This window comes from Pipra filicauda, unplaced genomic scaffold, assembly GCF_003945595.2.
Source record: "Pipra filicauda isolate LSUMZ 115617 unplaced genomic scaffold, ASM394559v2 scaffold58_size5111680_pilon, whole genome shotgun sequence".
Classification (NCBI taxonomy): domain Eukaryota; kingdom Metazoa; phylum Chordata; class Aves; order Passeriformes; family Pipridae; genus Pipra; species Pipra filicauda.
Window position 1 is genome coordinate 3,498,248 of NW_024104742.1, and position 19,444 is coordinate 3,517,691.

The window sequence follows — 19,444 nt, forward strand, 5'->3', positions numbered from 1 at the left end:
TTAATTAGCTGATGTTCAGTGATACAGAGAAATGTAATATCTGTGACAAGACTGGTATCCAATTGCTCATGTAATTCAGTATCTGCATTGTTGCTAGGGAATATGTTCACATCTCATCTGTTTTTCAACATGTTGAACTATTCCTAATGTTAATATTAAGGTTACCAGGTATTTCAGATGACAACAGGTTTATTTGCAGTTGAAATCTTTGTAGATAAACCATACAGAAATCTGTGACAGTTAACCTTAACACTACAGTAAGTTATAAAAGCAGGCTGGTCTGAATCTGAGAGTACTCTATAGAAATTGCTTTCATATCAAATAGCTAATCTAATCTAAGCATGACATAAGAAGTGGTCAGATTGCACAGTGAAAGCTTTCAAGAATGGCTTAACGTAGAGAATTTGGGGATTTTTTTTTTGTTTCATCCTGCAAAATGGCTGTTTGCTTTGTACTGAGAACCTGTGTTCAGAGCCTCAGAGCAGAGACTTGGGACATGCTCATAAACAAATCTTACTAGACTGAGAATAACCTGCAGTTGTGCTGTGCTTAATTTCTTAAAATCTGATTGTGTGTTTACCCAGAGAAATATGTGGGAGCTGAGGTCCTCAGAACACTGAGCATTCTGAAAATGCACACCAAGAATAACACGCAACACTAGAATTTTTAGCATGGGAAGAAAATTGTCATTCAAGGAAGTTTCCTTTAAAGACAAAAGTCTAAATGTGATTATAAAAAAAGTTTGTTCTTTCCTCACTGGGTTTCTTCTAATTATTATTGTTTTATGGTTTTTTTTTCAGAATCCATGCAGATAGTTAGCAACACTCTGTATATGAATAATAGAAACTAAAAACTGTAGAATAATTTAAAACTGAAGAAGCCTCTGTGGAAGTAAGTAGTTATCTCAAGAGAATTATTTTTTGCAAAGGTAATAAATCTATTCAGTAGGCAAACAGATGAAAAATAAAACAATAAATGAGCCATGAGCACACGAAGCGATAAAAATTTAACAGAACTGCCACATAAGGCAGCAAAACAACTAATCACAGTGCATGAGAAAAAACCCACTGACTATTAGGAGAGTTTCAGCTGCTAATGGGTGTGAAGAATTTTTAGGTTTGTTATTTAGAGTCACTTGGCTGGTGATTCACAAAGATGTAATTCTGAAGAGACTACAAAGCGTTCAAATGCTGTCTGAGTGCTGAAGCTCCATATTTTTATTTTCAGACTGTCCTGTATAAAACAAATGTATAAACAATGGAAAACGCAACTTCTACATATAGTTGGCATGGGTGGCATGATAGTAACAGACACTGCAATAAGTCATGGAAAGCACGTTCAGAGAGAGAAATTCATGATCAGCAACACGTTCTAGCAACAACAACAGAAAGGAATAAGTAAGTAGTACTACCAGTGCATTCAGTGGTAAGGCAGCAGTAAGTATATAAAGGTGAGTCTAACATCCTGAGATGATCTAGATTCCCCACCTGCTTTCTGAAAGAGTTACAAGAAACCCCTCAGATGCTTGCAATCTGAATGATGCTATCTGAATGAAAATCAAGTTAATAATGGCTGTAATGGAAATATTTCTTCAACACAAGTTCCATTAGCCTTAGAATTAGAGCTGTTCCTTCTCCCACTGCATAGAAGACCTGACCATATATGGCCTGAGATAGTTCCTAGTGAAAGTCAAAAGCATGATGTATTTTTGACATTAAATCAAGGTCACTGAAAACAAAACAATAGCATGACACAGGTAGTTTTCTTGCTAAAAACTGAGCAGTAAGATTTCCTATTTTCTGCCAAGAAAAGCCACAACATATTTCCTTGTTTTACTACATGAAATAGGACAAGACAGACACAAGATCACTGAATCTGTTCCTGGCATTAAGATTTAAGAAAAAAAATGAATAATCTGACCATAGTAGGGAAATACAAAACCATGAACATTTATGAAGGAAAAGATCAGAGCTGACCAGAGCATCTAAGTCTCCACCTAACAAAAGACAATAAAATTGAAGGGAGTCAGTGCAAGTCTAGCAGCAAAACATAACCTAGAAAGAAACTCAGTATGGAAAGTTATGACCTGGAAATACAGCACATATTTTAAGGTGAGTTAATCTTTGGAATAAAACACCAAAGAATACCATCACCACCCTCCCAATGGCACCATCTTTTTTTTTCCCCCTCTTGGTATATTCAAACCAGAATCAGATGGAGACTGAACCACACAATATAATATCAGTATTAGCAAAATAAAATACAAGGGTACGTCTCTAAAACACAATTGCCAGTGATACACAAGAGGCTAAATCAGATAATCTCATGATGCTATTGTGCCTCAAACTACAAAAGCTCACTTTTAAATGAACAGGAGAAAAATCTTTTTCTGATCTCAGATAATATTAACATGTTACACTGCTTCATTTAGCAGAATTCAGCTATTTGAGTGATGCTGTCCTATGACATATACACAGCTTTGTAGTCAATGTCTAACATAATGAAAGGGCAAATATCACATTCAAGGCAAAGCTGTTCCGATCCCAGAGCTCCCATTGTCATGGAAGCCAGAATCAGAAAGCAAATACACAGTATTGATGGACTTGTCCCTGAAATAGGTATTATTCCAGCTAAAAAAAATCATTTAAATGCTTAACATTGACTGCTTTTATTCTGCTGAATGTCATATAAGAATATTTCACAGCTAAATTAAGTAACTGCCAAATCTTTAAATGCTTCAAAAATCCGTTTGATTTTAAATTTGGTTTGTTTCTCAAGCCAGGTGTTTTGCTTTATTTGTTTTGGTCTGTGGTTGGGGATTTTCAACGGTAGAGGTTTAAGGTTTTGTTCTCACAAAATCAGAGTCACAGAATGGTTTGGGTTGGAAGGGACCTTAAAGATCACCCAGTTCCAACCCCTGCCATGGGCAGGGACACCTTCCACTAGACCAGGTTGTTAAAGTCCTGTTCAACCTGGCCTTGAACACTGCCAGGGATGGGGCAGCCACAGCTTCTCTGGGCAACTTGTGCCAGGGCCTCCAAACCCTCACGAGGAAGAATTTATTCCTAAGATCTAATCTAAACCTACTCTCTTTTAGTTTAAAGCCATTTCTCCATTGCTGCCATTGATGAAGTATTCTCTCTATTTCATTAAAAATTAAATAAATACCCAAGGGGTTGAAGGCGAATAGATTTTTCATTTTTCTCCCTTTTGCTCTTAAGAATGATTTATGAAGTACAAATGCACTCATAAAATAGATACTATACCCTGGAGAAAATAAACTAGATATTTTTCAACTGTTAGTGGTTCATAATATAAATGGCCACCACCAATTTTACATTGTTTGTTGAAATAATTTTTAACCACATAACTCTCACTCAAACCATGAAAATTTGGCCAATTTGGGTCAGCTCTCCTGGCCATGTTCACTCTCATCTTTTTGTGTGTCTGCTCACTTGCAGTGTGAGACACTGAAAAGTCCTTGACTTAGAGTGAGCACTACTTAGCAACAACCACAATATCAGTATATTATCAACATTATTCCCCTACTAAATCCAAAATACAGCACTGTACCAGCTACTAAGAAGAAAATTAACTCTATCCCAAACAAAATCAGGACATAAGCAAAGCAATTTAAGGATATATTGAATGGGGCTTTCCTTGTTGCTGATGACAAACATGCAGTGATTTTGACAAAAAAATGGTGGTTTTTTAGTGGATCTCATTTTAATTAAAAACAGGAAAATACAATTTTAGTGATTTTAGAAAAATGGTTTAAAACTAAATGAGAGCCTATATTTTCACATAGGTCTTGACTTGTTCTCTCTTGCCATTTCAGATACTACTACTGACAGCAGCTACACATGTAAAGTTCAATAAATAGCCACTGGCAGCAGTCTTGCAAGGAGCTGTATGTAAACACCACCTCTGCAATGCTTCTTTTTCATTCATTTCTGGCTGCAGAAGTACAGTTTCTGCAGCAAAAAATTTCTAACAGTTCACATTTACTGTAGCTGTGTTGGAAACATAATTACACCAGCCCTGTGTAAGAGCATCAACGAAGTTTAATTAACGATGAGACAAAGGGGGCATTAAGCACTCCATTTTTAGGAGCCAAAGTGATCCAAACCCCATCATGTAAATATTTCTTAGCCCTAGGAGCGTGTGCAAAGAGCATGGAAGGGGAAAATGATAAGATTCAACAAAGCTGCCTAACCTTGCTGAGGTTAGAGGTACTCCCAGCTTCATAACATTGGGGTTTCACTAAAGCTAAAGGCAGGTGACACCTCTTGGTAACTGCTGTTCAGTCTTGTTTGTAAACTCTGGAAGCTCTGGCACATGTGAGGAGTAGACATTTATTTAATGTAAAGGTCTGAGGATACCTGCTTTGTCACACCGGGGAGGCAGATCAAATGTAGCACAATTAGCTGTCTAGAGAAGTCTTGTTCCAGACAGGAGCAGAAATACCAGCAAGAGCCTCTTTTCTTCTATTAACAAGACAAGTCCACTGAGAACCAATCAACCCTGCCACCACAGAGCCTGTGTGAGGATTGTTCTGCACTAATAGACTGGAAGAAAGTAAATAATGTCTTTTTAGTATTCTGAAAGCTCTCTCTAAATCACAGAAGGCTCTAATAGCATAGTTACACATTGAAAAGTAATATTCACATTTCAGTAACATGAAATGCTAGGAATGATTCATAGAGTAGATTTCAAAGCCTTCCCATCCTCCACCACAGCATAAAATAGCAAGAAGCTGTTACAGAAAATGCTTTTTGCTCTACAAACACGATAGCTTTTGTTTAGTGCTTCACCAGTTGGCCTTTAAACAATTACTGAAATAACATTTTTAATCTGAGCACTAAATTCAGCTAAGTATTTTAAGAAAGGCAATGAATTTGGGAAGGATGCAAATCACACTTCAGGGTGCTTATATTTCTTCCTCCCTAGAACAACTCCAGGCAAAAGCAAAGTGGCTGCTTACACATGGATGGAGCAAGGATGTACCTCTACAATATCTGTCCCATCTGTACCTCTGGAGAGCATCAGACTTGAGCATCAGCTCGCCACAGCTGGTTCTGCTGAACTTCTGTGGCATGCCAGCCATAGAAAAAAAGACACATTTTACAAGAAGGAGAAAATACATCTAAAAAATAGGAATGATGTATTTAAAGTGTTAAGTCTACAACAATATGGAATAATCTACATTTTTTTATAACTACAAATTTGGTAGTATCCCAAGAATTAAAACTGGGCCCAAGAATATATCTCCAGTGGCAAAGGAGGTTGTTTTGAACAGGGCATGGCTGAAAACAACTGTGACCAAATGCAATGGATTCGTAAAACAACAGACAAGTGTGACCAAGCAGGTTGTCTGCATGTGCACACTGAGGTACAACAGGCCAGTTCCAATAATAGGTTCATTGAATTTGCAATGGACATTATTTGTGATACTTTAGAGCAACTGCATCACATCTACCACTGTCCATCAGCATTGTAATTGTGTATAATTTAATAATGATACTATGTGTAAGTGCTATCTTGTGGATAGAAATTTACCATCCCATGTGAAACAACGGAGTTTATCAAGACTAGTATATTTGGACTAACTATGCAACAATGAATTCCATTGGAAAGACTGAGTTATTCTAAACACAACAGGTTTTTTTCTTTCAATATATGCTTGACCCTTCAGTTTAACCTTTCCAACAGCTCTCCACTAAGATAATTTCTTCTTTTGGGGGGCAGCATCTTTGACAAGTATTGCTGAAATGGCACAGGAGTGATCTGATCTGATGCTGTAGTTTAATGGTCTTTTCAGCTGACTACTAAAAAAGGACCCTACACAATAAAACTTCTGCTCTGCAATTCCAGAAAGGTTTCATCATGAATGAAGTAAAAAACTCCTCAGGAAAGAACTACTTGCTTCAATGAACAACCACTGCAGTGCAGCAAAAAGCCAAGAGGTTCTGCACCTTAAATCATCTAATTGATTACAGAACCTACAGCTGCAGGTTACAGATATTTTCCTATGAACCTTATCCAATCCAATGCACCTATGCTTACTTTTATTTCGAACATGTTATTGACAGATCCTTTATTTAAAGTGTTAGAATAACTGAGTGGAAAAAAAGTAACAATGAGAAGGCAATGATGCAGAAGAGACAGCTTTCCTCAGATTTTCATAGTTAAACTGTGACGTTCCAATAGGGAGATAAAGGACGTGGTAATTTACAGCCACATCCCATACACTCCTTCCTGCATCCTCCTGTCCTCCCACCAGATTCATACACTACATTACTTTGGCATTAGACTAGTACTCCTTAAAAGCTGGCTTGCAGCCTAGATTCTGTTGGCAACTAAACCACTACATTTTTGAGATTTATATAAGCCACACTAGACATAAAGGAAAACAAAACAAATACAAGAAAACCAGTAAATTCCATTAGTTCTGTAACTCGAAATATAGTTGCACAATGGCTGTTAATATAATCCACATCTCTTCTATGAAAGTGAGCCTCTAATATATCACTGCCTGTTTCACATAGGCAAGAAGACAACAAAGCTGTGAGGGATGTGATGTGATTACTCAATAACTTCATTAACTTCTTTAGAAAGTACACAGAGATAAATTATACAAAGCAGAATATCATGTACCTCAAACCAGGTTCTATTTTTCTTAGAATGTTAATAAAAGCTTTAAAACATTTTATGAAAATAATAAAGATAATTATCCTGGGATAAGTAGAAATCTGATGCCTGGGCCTTTTGCATCACCCTGCTGAATATGCAGCACAGGTAACAAACAGGGTCAAGAGGAGAGGGCTGACTGCAGCTGCTGACATTGTATCTCTCCAGAAGAAAAAATGTATTCCTCATTAAGAATGTCTTAATTAAGAAACAGTGAGTCAGGAACTCCTGCAGAGTTTGTAACCATTCAGTCAGACAGTGGCATCATGCTGTCCCACATTGGTGTCCTCCTAATTAGTCCAGCTTTGTAATCCTTCTGCAAAGCTTTGTTCTCAGGTTCCCTCAGAATGTGACTGGGGCTGCCATCACCCTGCTCTCCAATGCTGTCACGCACTTACAGAGTGGCTGCTTAGGCAGGGGTTCCTCTTGTGCTTGGTGCAAGTTTCGCTCCAGTTTTCCAAGCTCCAACCCAGGGTGAGCATCCACCAGAGGGACAGGATGCTTTCACAAGCCTTCCGAGGCCAGACCCCATCAGGTTCTATGTAACAGCCATTTCCTAAATGGTAGTTACACAGCATAATGATCCATGCTGCACCAAAATGAAATACATACTTAAATACCTAATTTGATTTTCTTTTCTTAAAGAAATATATAAAAATTGATCTGGGATCCAATAAACCAGCATGCCCTAGCAGAGCAGCATCAGAGTATTAAGAAATGACACTGTAATAGTATCAAGAATTATCGTGGTACTAAATCATCAAATTCAAAATGTTATGAACGTCACTAATTTTTACCTTCCAAGCAGTAGTTTAAAGTGTGTGTGGATGAATCAGTGACCGTTCATTGTTGTTTGGAGAGGGGAAGAGAAGCTCTTGGCAGCAGTGTAATGTGTCCTTCTTCCTAGGGGAGCCCCAGCTGCTCTCTTCACACCTCAATCACAATGTGCAAGCAGTGATGTAGGACACACAGTGTACCACCCCTGTCCTCAGCAAGAGGGGTGGTACCTTGGAACTTGGGGGTCATTTGGAAATTAGCTGTCACACAAAGAAAACTAAGGAAAGATATAACTGTCAATGTGATGCTCACTGAGATGCACTTTGGTGGAGTGTGGCTAAGACATACCAGTCAAATACATTCTGAATTATGCTGGGCCTGAGAGCTGAATCAGACCCTCCCTTTCTGTATTAGGAGATGTATTATAAGATATATGAACTTCTTTCCTGTTTCTTTCAAGGCAGATGTGCATGCCTGGGATAAATGAAATAATGAATTATTTGAGAATATATAATAATAACATTCAAAAATATTTTTAAGTTCCAGTTTTAAGGCATCAGGCACAAAATTCAGTGACCAAGGGGGCCCATAATTTATTTTTAAGTACTACAGAAAACATATATGAGACTGAAAACCATACAGTTGATCTCTTTACCCAAAAAATTAGGATAGGGATTCAATAAGGGAGTACATGAATGTGTAAGGAGGATTAGAGGTGGCTCTAAGGAATACTCAGAGAGTAGGAAGAGAAAATGGTCAAAAGTCAATGTAGAATCATGAAGCAGTATGGGAAAATAGGCAAAGCTATAAGATGAACACCTAACTGGGGAAAATATTCAAAGGGTAAGCAGGATAGATTAAATGAGCTAAGAGATAAAGACCAATTATATCAGGACTTTGGAAGATGCTTTTGCTGCTGGAATCAGATGCAGTAAAATTCAGTGATGGAGCAGAATCACTTCAAAAGAAAAAACTATAACAATGTTTGCAGTTGTGGGAATGAAAGATTTCTCATCAGATCTTTACAAAACAATTACCAGGAAAGGCGGAGGAGAGGAGAAAAGACATAATTTTACTGTATTATAGAATGAACACAGTAAGGCTCAGGTAAAAATGAATAGGAAATGAAAAAACAGCTAATATGTGAGGTCTGGAAAGGAAAAGTGCAGCCATCAGTGGAAATCAAGAAAAAAGTAATTGAAAAATTCAGAGAAAACATGACAAGAAGCCCAATTTTAACAACAGAGCTGTGTGGCATATTTGATATTTATTTATTTAATCTTGTTTTTAAAGTAGACTGTCAGAACAATCTCCAAGTGTTAGAGAATAAACATCACCTACATGAAAAGACTGATTAATTTTTTTAATTTTTGCAAAAAATTTTTCCTATTATCTAAGCACTTGCCTTTTTATATTAAAATATATCAGCAATACCTAATTAGTGATGTATTGCATCCTCTTTGTTGTTTTTTTTTTGTTTCTTGCAGAAACTATACCACTTTTGCATAGAAAACAATACAATGTCACTAAAGGTTTTATGTACACACAACCTCCCTCCTCCTCTTCCATTTCATTTGTAAGAATGAGAATTTTTGTGCTATGCTCTGCAAATGCACAGACTATTGTACAAAATTTATACTTTATCCTTTTCAACATTCTATTAGGATAAGCAAGTCCATCCAGGGCCTCTGAAGTTATATTAGGGGATGATGGATTCTGCAAGAGTATTCCTTGGTACTTTTGAACATTTTAATGATTCAAAAATATATTGAGTTTGGAACTTTCCATCATTTTTTCCTATTCTCTGTCTGAGGAGAACATGTAACACTTTTTTTTTCCTCTCAAAGGAAAAAAAAAAAGCAATCACACTTCAACCATTACTGTTCTTACTGAAATTGCAAAGCATCATACTAAATGTACCAGCATCCCTTTGACAGACATATAAGAGCACCTACTCACTAGTGTAATGGAAAAAGTTAGTGATTGCATATACTGAAGTGATTGAGCCAACAACGACTCTAATGCAGGGAAAAAACCTTGATTAATAACAAGTGCTACTAAAAGAACAGATTGTTTTATGAGGAATGAATCACACAAAGTAGTAATACAGTGTGTCCTTGTCCATTGGCTGGCAATTGGTAAGGGAAAGAATAAAAAGGCAAATGTTTGAAGATCAGTAACAGTTTTGATAGAAGGATTTAAAAATAAATTTCTCCCTCCTCTCCTCCAGTTCACGATGTGCAGATGTAACAGAGCAGGTATTATATGGTGATATATTTCTGGAAATCTCTTTCATACTAACTAGGTTGCTGTTTTAATGGTTTGTACTTAATGTATGTGAAAGTGAGAAGGATGCAGAAGGACTTACTACAAAGCACTGCTTTTGTATTTGAAGTTAGCACAGCATTCCTATAAATGAAATGCAGTGTGTTTACATACTCCTAAACACTGAAATGTAAACACACACACACACACACATTTGAATAAGGTTGATTCAGTTAATACACAGGGTAAGAAAACCTTTTATCATTAGATAAGGGGAGGTTTCAAGATAAGGATACATACAATGCATGTTTTAGTCTAATGCCTGACATTTGCATGAAAGCAATGTTCAGACCAGAAGAAAACAAATCAGCATCTAAATGAATCATTTACTGTGATTCCATAAAAACATTTCTACTTTTATTTAAACATCTTGATTTTTCTAAAAGTGAAAATGTATTGATTTAAAGAACAACTATAAAATACTATCATACCTCATATATACTGGTTATCTCATGATACCATTAGAAGATTTGTACCAGGTAAGTTTGAAAACTGTCCCAGACAAGAAATCCTATAGAATTGGTAAGATTCTATACAGCCATAAACAGAAAACTGTTAGGGATCCTCCTGTAAACAAGCTTGCTTGTTATTTACACAAAATACTGGCAAACGGAATGTCAGAAAGATTTTCAGGCAGACGCAGATGTAATATCTTAATCAGAAACGAGAGTTTTGGAGAAAATATTATTTAATGAAGTACATAGATCAGTTTTGTAAAATACGTTTTAAAAGTCATGAGATCTGATTCCAAAATAATTTTGCTGTTTTACCATAAAATGGTTGATTATTACTGATGGATACTCTATAACCAGATTTAACAGCTACCCATGTGAGACTGAGACAGCACAAAACCACAAGATACCATTTCTGTGTGAAAGCAAGGGATAAATACGCCTCCTCTCTCACATGACTCCGAGGGGAGCCAGGAGCTGCAGCCACCACCAACAGTGGGACCTACTGTTCCCAGCAGTTTCAAACTGACAGTGCTAAATATCAAACACAAACCTCATCTGCACATTCTTGTACCAGTTCTCCCGCACTTATCCACTATGGCAGCAACACAAATCAAAGAAAACACTGTTGAGATTTAGTTTTTACTCCATCACCCATTTGTCTTTGAACATTATTTTGTGCCTTCAGTGCACTGCATCCTTCACTACAAAATATAATCACAACGGGAGTTTCCCAGCTCCTTTCTCCTAAAACCTATGGAGCAGATGGGCTGCACACACACACACGTCCATGGCAGAAACTGTGATAGCCACCAATGATGGTATCAACAGCAGCAGAGTATAACAGAAAATCACCTGTGCTGTTACAGTGTGCAGTTCTGGATATGGACTTAATCAGCCAATTCCATTGCTTCCAATTTCTATCAATTTTTTACTTAGTGTGCTTACATGAAATCATCATAGTCGGAATGACTTATTTGGTGCATATTTGTTTCTGATCTTCTCAGGGGAATAAACAGATCTACTTTCTTAAGAACTACAATCTTAATCCCTTTAGCAATAACGCTAAACAGATATTGGCTTTTCTCCTGAAAACACCAAGATTTGCTGCTCTGCAACAAATTGTTTCAGATGCAATGTCAGAGTATTGCAAGTTGAGAAACCTATTTGCTGAAAACAATAGAAAAATCTTAAAAAAAAATAAATAAATAAGCCCTCCTGTTGACTATTACTGCTACAAAAACACTATTTGCAAACCAATACACACACACTTCTTGTGATGACAATGCTAATTTATGTACTAAGAGTATATGGAAGAGCTGAAATAAGTAACAAAATATTAGAGAATTTGTTAAACACACTGCAAATGGTACATTTCCAATGTGATATGGGTTTGCCTTAACAGAGGGCTTGTATATTCTGGCTCTGAATCAGCAGAACAATCAAGTGTCTTAATAGGAAAATTATACCAATAAGTAGTATGAAAGTCATTCCATTGCTTTTAGTGGTGTGACTCAAATCCAAGTGCATGCACCCTTCCAGTATTTTTCTGCATAGTGACCTTTCGCGTCCATCTAAACAGAAATGTGTGCTTCCTTTTATGTTTGTAGCTATTTCTGACCTCAAACTGAAGCTTTGTATTCCATGGATCTGCCCATATTTTATTTTGAAAACAAGGTAATAGGCTTCCTTTCACTGTTTAAAACTGAGCTTCTTGCTGCTGCCATAAAACAGATCAGTAGGCTCAATAGAATAGAAATAGGAATTGGGCAAAATCCATACTGATGACACTGTATTATTAATAAATTACCTACTGTGAACTTTCCATGAATTATTAAAGCAAATAAATCCCATTTTAAAGTGTTATTGATACTAGATAATTTATAAATATGAGATCATTGAATTATAATTCAATCTTTTCCCCTGATCTGTCTGTACTTCCATTTCAAAATGACTTTTATAATGTCCATACAGTATTATTTGGTATAGCTGTCTACGCATGAATTTGAATGCCCCCATTTCAATGCAGTGTTATCAAGCCTGCTATATATCTGACACCCTGCAGGGACCACCAAAGGACAATTTCTTAGCCAAATCTGCTCTTTGCCATGAAGCTGTTCTTTGCAGCACACTTACTAAGAGCATATACCCACATGCCCTTCTACACCAACACTTAGAGTTATTCCTGTCCCTCCCTCCCGGATAGTGAATGTGTAACTGTATTTTAAAGAGACTGAGAGGAGAAAAAGGCAGGCAAAATGTGAATGTGTACGTCAAGTCCTCAAACAACTTCTCCTGGCAAGTAACCTTTCTTCTAGAAGTTCACTTCTGCTCTCTAACAGTTGATGGCTCTCACAGTTCTGCCATCAGATCCCTGGAAGGGAATCTCGGAGTGCTGTGAGTAAGGAATGATGGCAGCCATGCCCTGCCTCAGGCTGATCTGGGGATGGCAGAGCACTGAGCAAAGGCATGGCCAAGTGCCCAGCATGCTGATGTCTGAGTGCTGCTGCCTGAACTCTGCTTAAGATGCACCAAGACAGGTTTGAAATTTCCCCTTCCTACTTATACAGCCAGACTGCACATATGCAGAGATCCACTGGACAAATGTGAGGGAACTGCAAATTTTAGACACTTTATACATGATGGAAACTGAGAGGTGGGTGACTGTAGTGAGTCTGTACCTATGCAGTTGAAAGAAAGAGTCTTCCTGACACTGGGGATGCGAGAGAACAAATGTCTCTAAGAGGATTTCAGAAGTCAGGGACAGTAATCTGAAAAATCTAGATTTCCCCAAGTTGCTGACCCTAAACTCTAGAAGCAATAAGGAACAAACCATCCTACTAAACCAATTTGGATGTATCCAGTATTACTTTCTCAAAATGTTTTTTTTATGATGAAAATGAGATTAAAAACCTCCTTAAATAAAGGAACTGAAAATAGAGAGACAAGTTGACTGCATTGAAATTATCTATTTTTATTCCAGCAAATGCAATCTCTGTCTTTTGCCTGCTGTGTTTCAGATACAAATCAAAATAAATCTGCAGTAATTAAATTAAGAGCTTAAACATGCTGTCTTGGTTTGTTTCTGTACAGTTTTTTCCATATTTGACACCATTTTATAATTTTTGATGTTTTTTCAGCTGAAATGAACATGTACCACAAGGGATTATGCCACCAAGACAGTGTTTCATTCCCACTGTTCATACTTTTTCACCTACCTAAGTGCTGACCTGCAGCACCTGTTTGGTTTTTTTTTCCCAAGTACTTAGCTACTTAGGTTAAACAAAAAAATAAATTACTTTGACATGACTACACAGTTATAGTTTTAAGATTTGGAAGAATACCTACCAGGGATTAACTCTACTTACACAGGGTTTTATCTAAATCTCTAGAGACAGAACTTTCAGCTGCCTGAAAGCTGTGTAATACTTAGAACCCAAGAAAACCAAAAAATAGTTTTTCTGGGAATAGAGGGAAGAGGAGTTGTAGCAGAGGCTGCTGCAACTAAAGAGAGATGCTGATAATATTAATTCTGATATAATTTTTTTCTTAGCTGTTACAAAAAATGTTAATAAAATTATTAATATTATTATACTGTTATGTGTAGTCTTGAGTGAAGTTGAACTTGGACATCAGTCTTTTAATAATCGTATACTATGGAGGAGCAGAGGGAATGCTGTGCTCCCCTGCCTCATGACCCAGTCTAGAACACAGTGAAGCACAAACATGCTTGGAAGTTTGAGCAAAAAATCTGGTAACTGCCATCTTGCTGAAAGCCTGTGGTAGGATTTCACCAGGATAAAAGGCATCTTTTAGCCCTTGTGCCTAAAATGATTTGAGTCCCTCTAGTACCTTGAAGTAGCCTTGCTGTTCACTGACAGCCTAAGGAGGAAGTCTCAGTGCTGTTTTTTTTCTAAGTCACGTACCAACGTGCTCAGCCCCAGCAGCACTCACATAGCCTGGGAGCATCTGTTTGGTGTCACAAGGCCTTCCTTCTGCTGGAAAGCATTAACAACCAAAAGACAGAAAGAACAGGTTATGATTACTTTTGTGGAAGTGTAAGTGAAATGTGTCAGGCAAAAGATATATATTTAATCATTTGCCTTTCTGATGCTAGCAAAACACATCCCTGAAGGTATTTACACAATCCTTCTAGTGCTAGCAAAAGCACATATTACTATTTTTTTTAGTATACAGTGGTCAGCTCTATTTACTTCAAAATATGTTTTATCTATAAAATCATGGTCCACTGGTAGAAACCCAAAAAACATAATAACACTGTAAGTATCTCTGATCTTTGGTCAGCATTGATCTTTTGAATTGTTCATTTTATCTCTCCTGTTACTGATTCACTGATTTACAGATGGTGGAAGAAGCAAGAAACATCTCTACCACGTACGTGCTTTGTCAAGACTAAGCACAGACAGATGATTAAGTCAAATTAATACATTAGTGATTTGTAAAATGAGACTTTAAAGATTGTAAAATAATTTGAATTGCATAGGAATACATTTATCTTAAAGGACAGAACTTTGTAATATTGCAAGAAACTGTCTCCACTGTGCATTACTGAAAAATTGCATTGCTGGAATTCTATAGCAACTCTGACTTTTTATTTTATGTACATAATTAAAGGAATAATGACATTTCACTGCTTGATAACTCAAGTTTTCTCCAAGAACTGCTTTAATTATATCTTTAAAAACTGTTTTTTGATGTTATAAGTAGAAACAAGGAGAGTCTCCGAGATCCCAATTCAACTGGAAGGGTGCACGTGCATGTGATTTATAGTACCAGACAATGTGAAAAATGTCACCTTTACCTCATGGATTTCCACTGATTTCAGAATGAGGCTTTGCTGCACAAAAGAATAAGGAATAAAGTGTACTATTGTCTAGTCTGGTATCTCTGCAACTTGCACTAACTCTGTAAATGTGCCTACAAAGGCTACTGCTAATGCATTTTTAGGTGAAAGTTGGAATGAGGTTCTGTTCCAGTGAGACAAGTTGATGAGACACAAGCATAATATGGCAGACACTTCCTACACTGGATAATTCGGTAGTTACTACCCTACATTAAACCATCTTGGTGTAGTAATTGTAGAATCAAAGTTTTATGTTAACATACAAAATACACTGTAAAGCAAACAATTTATGGGATTATAGGGGAGGGAGGAAGAAGGAAAAAAATTAAAATAAAAAACCCGTCAAACTCAGCTAAGACTTTGCTATTTGACATTTGAATAGCTGGCTATTCCTCCTTATCAATAATGCACAGTTGGGTCTAACCTCTGAAAACCAATTGAATATTGAACACAATTATTCTAGGAATGTTTCTATACATAGGCAAAGTGAATACTGCTACTAGGAAGCTGATTTTATTCTCAGGAAATTCAATGAACCTGTGTTTCATCTTTGGTTAGTGTCTCTGTCTCCTTTTGATTCTTCAGACTCACTCAAAATTTAGATCAAGTTATTAAAAAGAGGCTCAAGACAGAGTAGATCCCTGATGGAAGAATCAAAGCTTATCCTCAAAACGTAGAGTCCAGAGCTGAGAAGCTGCAACCCAAGAGCATTTTTTGAAACAAAACTTTATGGATGTCCAAGAGGGTCCCAAAAAAAATGGAGGCCAGCAAAGGAATGGCTAGTTTCCACTGTTGTAGCATAGCTGTTACCTATTTTTATCTTAGTTTAAAAGTTTCTAGAACTGAATGCTCACAGAGATTCAGGAGGTTACCGTAATGTGTTATTAATGTTTGTAAATTGCTTTCACAACCTTTAATGAAAGTGAAAAGGACAGTGTTGTTGCAAAGTATTTTTCATTGATTGCCTGGAGATTCCCAGCAGTCAGTCTCCTATTTCACTATGGCAATATTAATAGAGAATCTATGATATGAGAACCAGTAGAAATGAATGTTTAAGATCCTCAGAGCAAACCATCCACTGTATGGAGGAGAAGCCTAAAGCATTTTAAATGGTACTATATCTAAAATAGAAACTGCAGAGCATGCTTTATCTTTTATAGCATGTAAACCCACATGCATCTTGGAAGTATGGATACCCCAAAGATCCATTATACAAATTATCCAGGAGACTAGATTTCATCTTGAAGGCCTGTAATACTATCCAGACCTGGCAATAGCTTTGTCAAGTCATGTGTTGACATCTATTGCATCTGCCTAAGGACTTCAATGGAAAACCCTTCCCTGATTGTACAAGCCAACAGGAATTTATAAAATCACAGTGTAAGACATGGTTTATGAGGGTGCTGTGTAATCACACACCTACTACACTTAATCACACAGATAAATCAAATTCTTTCATCCATAGCATAAGGTTCGTTACTGTTCAGTAAGAACAATAAGCTGCCCCATAAGCAAAACAGATGTTTTTCTGTGTTTACAGTTAAAACTGCAAATATAATAAGCCATAAAGCACAAGGCCTGCCAAACACACGTACAATAACGGTTTTTGGTTTTAAACACAAAAGCTATAGCCTGAAAGCAAATGCTCCTACTGCTGCAGGACTCAGCCCCTGGTTTTCGTATCAAATATCAGCATCTTACAGAGAGACAGGATATATGTACCATGAGAAAGAGGGAGGTGTTCAGAGCACACAAGGAGGAAAACAGTCTGATTTCCTGAGCAGAACCCTGGGACGATTCCCTGAATTGACAAATTTTCAGTGTGGATCCACCCATGTTTGAAAGGTGCAGGTTCTGACTAAAATATGTGTCCAATCTTGGCACATTAATTAGGTCTCTTTCTGTGATAGAATCTTTTAGAGAAGCTGATGAAGTGGCCTTCCCTTAGTCAGGGCATTATAAATATCCTATTTTTAATTTTCTTGCAAAGCCAAGTATTTTCGCTAGATTCTTAGGAAGAATTTTCTTTCAAAAATATCTTCCTGTTAAAGTCAGTCGTGGCCTAAAAAATCCCTTATTCCCTTATGTCAGTGAACAGGTTAAATATTACTGGGGAATACAGACACACAGATATACCACTCACACATCACTGTAATCATATAAGTCTTGTTTTTGTTTGAAACCACAACAAAATTTTGACTGTTTTCAGTATCAGTAGGGGTCCCAATTAAGCTGCATACATAGTTAGCACATTACTCTTTTTAGGCACCATTTCAGTGTAAGCTTTTTTTTTCATATCATCCACACTCATCATAAGATAATTATGCTTATAAGAAGCTAATAATTACTAGGATTATCCATTTTAAGTTGTTAATGTACCTCACTGACAGGGTTTTGAGGAGGGTGGAAGGTTTGGAAGGTGAAAAAGTTAATTTTTTTTAAACAAAAAAATATAGCAGAATCTTTAGGATGTTAAATTTCAGATGTTTATCTATTGAAAGAATGGCTTTGAAATGCAATTATAAGGAATTGAAGAGCCTACAGACAAATGAAGTGTATTTTTTTCAAATCCTATTAAAAGTAGTTTTAATTAAATTTAATTTTTTTTTAAGATGGACCCTGTTGGTAACTAATTCTTTTTAAGCAGCCCATCTTGTTTCCACAAGCAATGGCAGAAAGTAATTTTTAATAAATTGCACAGTTGTTTTTTTTTTGGTTTCATCATCTTTTTCAATCTCAGGGACCAACAAAATGAGAAATTTTAGAATAAATGATACTCTAGATGGGCAATCTACAAGACAACTGTGCTGTAAGTCACAGTCATTAGCAAGACAGGACTCAGAAACCTGGAAGTTATTTGTCAAGCCTCAAGGATTTACATAGCAAATCCAACAATCTACACAGTAAGAGTAGTTTCTGATAGCAATTGCAGAAAATATTTTAGGAATGTTTGTAACAGTTAATTATGCATACTGTTAACTCTGGATCTGGAGGTACAACTCTCTCTCAGCAACACATGTGCTTTAAAAACACACCTCCTGAACCCAGTTTTACTTATTACTGACAACCACCACTGGCTATTTTCTGTGTGGCCAATGGTCATCCAGGGTCTGATGAGTCAATGTTTTTTCCCAGCTACTTAATAACACTCTTTACACAGTTTGAAAAGCAAAATTATAGATAGTGTCCTTGAGAGAGATTCTAGAGAAGATGCATGCTTAACACTCCCAAACCAAATACACGATATTTTATGTTGAAAAGGTGAGAAGCCAACTAGCATTCTAGCCTGCTGGTTTTCATATGAGGGCCTTGAGGTTAAGAAGCCATTGACGCTGGTCCACACCAGCTAATATTAGTTTGAACCTGACCTTTGCAAGAAATCTGAGAACACAGAAAAAATGAGTGAACAGAAAAAAGTAAGAGCTCAGACCCCAGTATTCTCTCCTGGTGAATGTCAGCACCAGCTGCAGAAGTGGCCACTGCAGGCTATTCTTTTACAACTCCGAAAAGGCTCATATTTTTCACACCTTATCTGCCTTACATCCTTATCCTGTCAGGGCTAAATCACTTTACTACTCTTCTCTGTCACCTCTAGTTATGCCTGCCTTGTTGTATATTATTGCAATCCTAAGTGACATAGCAAAAGTCAATTCCAGGTATTTTGGAAAGAGCTCTTATAAACAACAAAGGGTAGTTTAAGCTCCAAGTGCTGAAATGGGTTAAGTCATTTAATACACTACCCATTAAGCGTATTTGAAGAACATAAATCTAGACTGACCCAGAAGTGAATTTTAAATAACTTCAGAAATGTTAATTATATTCAAAGGTTCAGCATCAAGATGTCAAACAATCTTACAAAAGACTCCATAGTACAAAGAGGTGCATTTAGCAACTATTCCTATCAGTCATTTGTGTCCCGTGGCTACATCAAAGGTAAATCTCAAACACAAACCAACCAAACCCTCAGTGTATGCAAGAACATAATGGTAGTTACAGATCCTTTAGAATTAAGATGCCAAACATGAACACATTTAGTGCTCAACAAATAATTTTTTAATGCCATTGATCCTGGATTTTTTTTTAAAGCAACTTTCCATTCCTTTGACAGATGTGCTATGCTGCATTTCATTACTTTTTCTCCTTACCTCGTTTTTCTTTTCTTTTAGATAAGTGATGAGGCTTTCGGAAAAGATTAAGTACTGGCAGGCAAAGCAATGGCCCAAACACGGTTTTAATTGGAACCTCAGATCCTGTGGAAAAAAAAAAAAGAAATTAAACCATTAATAATTTAATTTTACTAGCAGAGAGAGTTCACATATACTGTTTTAGGCAGATT

General features: G+C 36.8%; 1 protein-coding gene across 1 annotated transcript in view; it reads right to left on the reverse strand.

The window, feature by feature from the left end:
• Positions 1–19,444, reverse strand: part of TENM1 (teneurin transmembrane protein 1) — a 649,978-nt gene that overhangs the window by 450,431 nt on the left and 180,103 nt on the right. Inside the window, exon 3 of the mRNA XM_027716459.2 lies at positions 19,254–19,358. The gene's annotated coding sequence lies outside the window, so the exon portion shown is untranslated. The remainder of the gene's footprint in view (positions 1–19,253; positions 19,359–19,444) is intronic.